Here is a 6,000-nt window from a genome sequence, read left to right as displayed (position 1 = left end):
CATACATTTAACCAAAACTAAAAATAGATTAAGATCTAAACATTAGAACAGAAGCAATCTGCTGGAAGACAAAATGGATAAAACTCTTGAAAACACAGGTGTAGGCAAAGCCTTTTTGAACAAAACACAGGTTGTACAAGAAATAATACCAAGAATCAACAAATGGGATCCCGTAAAATTAAAAACCTTCTGCACAGCAATGGAAACCACTAACAGAGTGAAGAGACAACCTACAGAATGGGAAAAAAATTCGACAGCTATTCCTCAGACAAAGGCCTAATATGGAGACTATATAAAGAATTTAAATACTTAGACCCTCCAATTTAAAGATCTAAAATAAAATTATTAAAAAATAAGAATCTGAAACAAATAATTCCACAGATGAGAAAATACAAATGTCCTATAAATACAAGAAAAAAAATTCAACACTGCTGACCATTCAAGAAATGCAAATTGAAACAACACTGAGATTCTATCTCCATCCAGAAAGCCAGAAATAATGGCTACCACCAAAAAATCAATCAGTAACAAATGCCGAGAAGGCTGTGATGAGAAAGGAACACTTCTCAATCTGTTGTGGTATTGTAAACTGGTACAGCCACTATGGAAATCAGTATGAAGATTCCTCAGTAAACTAAAAGTACAAATTTAGTTTAACCCAGCTGTTCTCCTTCTAGGTTTCTTCCCAAAAGAGTTAATCACATCATACAACAGGGACGCATGCACACTCATGTTTATAGCAGCACAGTTTATAATAGCTAAATCACAGAAATAGCCTATATTTCCATCAACAGTTGAATGGATTTAAAAATGTGGTATTTATACACAACTGAGTGCTATACTCTACCATGAAAAGGATAAACTTTAATCATTTGTAGGAAAATGGATGCACCTTGAGACTGTAATATTAAGTGAAGTAACTCCAACACACAAGCTTAAATTTTGCATGGTTTATCTTAGATAAACACACACACACACACACACACACACACACACACACATGCACCCACGTATATGTACAGCAGATAATAGGAAAAAATAGAAAGAATAAAATGTATTGTAATCCAGTATAATGTATCTAAAAGTGTACTTTGACATAGTGCAATTCTTTTAAATTTTATTATGTTCTTTTGTTTATTACTCTGGTTTTCAATCTGTAAATATGATAATTAGCTTTATAAGGTCTTATAAGATAAATAAGCAAATCTGATACTGAAAAAATAAAAGGGGAGTGCAGGGACAGGAGAAAAAGAAGGGAGTTGAAATGAGTTATATACATGAACCGGCTCCCTATGGTGAATATAACCATATATTTGGACTGTAAATATATATTAATAAAATTTAGAAAATGAAATAGAGGAATTGAGAAAGTCCTCTGTTCTTCATATGCCCACTAAGATCCATAGTTTTACATCTTTTTCCTGGTAATAGTTGTAGGCAGGCTTCCTGAAAGAAAATGAGCTCTAGTTCACATTTACTTGTTTTATTTTCCAATCCCCAAAGTACAAATGACTTTTGAACCAAAGAGTGAAAACATAGACACAACTTCAAGTCTTGTTACTAAAGCCAGAGAGAAATAAAATACAAAGAATCAGCATAAAATTCTTGACTATCGTACAGTGAATTTTCTGAATAAAAGTAATTCAAAGTCAAGGATATTTTTAGTAGAATTGCATTTCCAAACAATCTTGATGCTTATCAAGGGGAAACTTGTGAGTGTTCGCCTCCTAATGCACTCTCACTACTGTCTATACCTCTACAATAGGGAAATAATGAAGACAACCAGTATATGAATAAATATATAAGAGGCAGGCAATGGAATGCTTTATAAGATGCTGAAACTGGTAATTCCAGCAAAAGAATGCTTCCAAATATTTCATGAGTTAAAACAGTGTGGCCGTGTATGTGTTCATCTTAAAGATTTTTCACACACATGTCTGATCTTGGTCTGAAAAGATTTGAAAAACTGAATATCTTTGAGTTTCTAGCATGTCAAATCTCTCAAGCGTTGCAGACTTAGGTTATCCAGCTTCTTATACTTTGGCTGAAAGTTCTCTGGCTACATGTTTGGAAACAGTAAGAGAGATAGCGCACTTCATGGAAGTCATATTAGTACATATGATATAGCCTCTGAAATAATGTATTGTGATTTTTTGTATTTAATGGCCAAATAAGTTAGACAATGCCATCCATATGCAAGAAGAGGGAATATAACCCTTAATGTTTGGTGGACAATCTCAACTTCACACTTAAATAGCATATATATTGGTATGCTGTCTGAAACATACAATCCTCCACCATGTACTTTCACAATTTTTTTTCAGTAACAGAGAAAGAGACGGGCTATGGATATAAAAAGCCCTATGACTTTTTTAGGGGTATTCCAGTTGTTTCTGAGATCTATATTTACTCCTACCATTCTCCTACTTTTTTTTTTTTTTACAAACTTCTAGTTTATTCTAGCTCATGCATGTGTTAGTTACTTTTCTCTCATTTCTGAGACATAATACCTGACATTCAAAGTTAAAGGGGGAAAAAGTTTATTTGGCTTATAGTTTTCAGAGGTTTCAGTTAATAATTGTCTGGCTCCAAGGCAACGTGGCAAAGGGGCAACAGTTCATAGCGGTGGAAGACAGCAAAAGCAACAAGAGGCCTTCACAGTCTTTCTGTCCCTTTTATCTTATTCAAACTACTTAGGGCAGGTAGCACTCATGCCCTTCATCCTAGTGCACTCAGGCCTCTCCCACCAAGAATCAGTCACACATTCTAGATTCAGCCACCTCTCAAAAAGCATGAGGCTTGGGGGGACCTATAAACATAAGCCACAACATGCAGCTTAAAGGACTTTCACTAATTCAATTGACAATTCTTCCTCTTGAATATCTGAATTTTAATCTTGGATATGCCTATTTGTACTTACACGAAAACTCAAAATTTAGCTTGTTACAGACTGGATTTGCCACTTTTCACTTACTCTTGCTCTTTGTCATTTTTTTTTATCTTGGTAAAATTATCTTTGTAGGTACAGCAGTAGTAGGTGACATTGATTTATTCTGAGATAGGAAACAAATTTGTTACCATTGATTGCTCTCAGGTACAGGCACTTGGTAAATTTTGACATAGTGGGTCTCCCCACAAGACTTTTAACTTGGGATAAAGAAGTAGACTGAAAGACAGACAGACAGTTTCTCTAAGGCTATACACTTTTATGATTAGTGATGTCATTATTGAATTAAAAATGGAAGACGAAGAACAAAATTTTAGGAGGAAATTTTGTACTCAGTTTTGAATTAGAATTTGAAATAAGTTTGAGGTACTCTTCCAGTAAGTATACGGGCAGATTCACCAAGAACTTTTAAAATGTATTCCAAGGGGAAGGTCAAACAAAAATGTAAAACAAAAGAATGGTATTGAATTCAATTACAAGAGTTAAAATGCCATCTAATTAAAGCATATCACTTTCAGTAACATAATTTTATTTTTATGTTATTTTCTAAGTCCAGATTCCAAAGATCTGATTGTTATTCTCTAGTAACCCATAGTGAGAACATTAAGAATGGTTAAAATGCAAAATATATAAAAATAAATAGGTAAACAAATTTGTGTTTTAATAAAAATAACTATTTTAATTCAATTTGTTTTCCTGATAGTATTTTAGTTCTAATGAATGAGTGGCCCATATTTATTGAATATAATGATGATTCTGTTTAATATTTATTACCTTTGGCTGTATATGATGTCTTCCATGTAGCACATTATAAACATTAATATTATATCCAGCCTTCCACTGATGGGATCTTTTAGAGGACTCCAACTATGTCACCGGATTCCTGAGAACATTTACCTCTTGGAACTGTCTGAGGAGAGGGCCAGAAGACAGAAAAGCTTAATTTCACTTGGCCAAGCCAGGAATGTTGAAGCTAGAGGGATAAACCCATATGTGGAAAAAAAGAAAACGTAAAAAGCATATAAAACTGAAAAAATAGAGAAATATTTTTAAACGAGATAGAATTTAAGAAGACAATATTAAGGTAGCAATTAAGTAAGTCCATTCAATTTTCATGTTGCTTTAACTTGGATACTGATCTTCTGATCTTTATTCTCTCTCCATAATCTACTTAAACTTCAAAGTATAACTTTAATTCCCAAATTTGATTGCCTATTTCTATATGTTGCTGAATATTGAGTATTAATTTACTTCCTTCCTTGGTTAAAGATTTGCTAATGTACTTCAAAGGTTTTCTATGAAGCCAGGTCACTCTCTTTTACATTTAAAAAATACTATTAAAATTCATCTGTATAAACATTCTGTAATCAGAAAATTCACGTACCACAGTTACAAAATAAATACAAAACTATTAAACAGGTAGAAAACTCAAAGTAGATACAAGTTAAAGTACTAGTCACAATCATTATGAGGAAATGATACAATTTTTCCTACCTTGTCTCTAAATCTAGTTTGTTTTCCTCTCAATGGATGGAGTGCATTGTGCCACTTAAAATAAACAAAAGTATTCTATTTGTGAAGATTTTTAATAAAGAATAAAAATCCTTAGTCTGATTATTCAATGGATATAGGAAAGATGCCAACAAATAATTCTATGGAATTTAGAAAGAAATAGATTGTATCACAAGAAACAATGAAAAATAAGAACATTGAAAGAATGTGAAGAAAATAATTATAAAAGTTCTCAAAACCCCATGATTAATGTTATAAATATAAATATTAAAAGTATTGAAATAAAAAGTCAGCAAGACAGAAATGGCAAATTTTAATACAAAATTAAAAATAAGCTTTTGTGTAAAATGTTAAACATTATACAACAAAGATTCCTTTTCCATGTAGAGAAATACTCAAGGGCAGAACATTAAAAACAATAGTAGCATTTAACACAAGTGCATAATTCCCCCTTCATAAATTTATGTTCATTTGACTACCAGAATAGCTGGTACAGTACTCTCTTCTTTTTTATTCTGATTCAAGGACTAATTGCTAATCCACTCTGATGGATCTATCTGTGCTTTTCTATTTTTCATTGGATTTTCCAGAGTTCATAAGGCCTACACTTTTTAATCAATGTTCTTCTTAGGTAATTGGATCAAATCCAACAGCTTTAAGCACCACCTCCAAAGTAATGAGCCTCTAATGTCTTTCTCCAGCTTTTATCTGTTTTTATCAGCTACACTAAAAAATATGTTTGTATAAACATAGGCATTTTGCACTTAATGTATCTTGACCACTTAGTGTATCTTGATTTCCCACCCATATAAAGTTATTCCCAGTTTTCGACACATCATAAAGGTGTTCCATCGTTTGCTTTTATACTTTTATCATGAAGCCAATAAAGTTTAAATTTCATACCTTTATAATTTGCACAAGCTTATTTCAAGAATAGGTATCTAGTACTATATTTAGAATGTTCTCTTATTAATTAAGAGGACCACTGAAGCTATTTAAAATTCAAGTCCCACCTAATCTTGGACAATGTTTCCTTAGGAGTCCTTCTTGCATCCTTTTCTTTCCTTCTAAATTATTGATGTATCCATGATTAAATTTTATGAGCTATATCTTAAAAATATAACTTTAACTAATCCTCACCAACTGCTACAGAACCATCTTACTTTGAGTTATCATCATCTCCCCTTGACCATTCAAATTACTTCTTAACTGGTTGCCTTGTTTTAATTAAGGTTGACTATAGTTTTTCTGAAAAATATTTATAAATCTAAACTGATTTTTAAAAAGTATTAGTAAATCAAAACCACCAACATAATAATAATTGCACACCATGATCAAGTGAAGATTTATCTTAGGTATTCAAAGATGGTTCAGAATTCCCAAATCAGATAATGTGATTTATCACAAACAGCAACAAAATAAAAAGAAATATTACATGATCAGTGGATTCAGAAAAAAATATTTGACAACTTTCCATATCTATTCCCCTCTGGAAGAGGTCTTCATATATTAAGTTCAATTTTTTATTTCTTTTATCAGAG

This window comes from Heterocephalus glaber, unplaced genomic scaffold (genome assembly GCF_053883595.1).
Source record: "Heterocephalus glaber isolate CG9 unplaced genomic scaffold, H.glaber_assembly_v1.0 deba00001553, whole genome shotgun sequence".
Classification (NCBI taxonomy): domain Eukaryota; kingdom Metazoa; phylum Chordata; class Mammalia; order Rodentia; family Bathyergidae; genus Heterocephalus; species Heterocephalus glaber.
The sequence above is the reverse complement of the archived record's forward strand: the minus strand, read 5'-3'. Positions refer to the sequence as shown.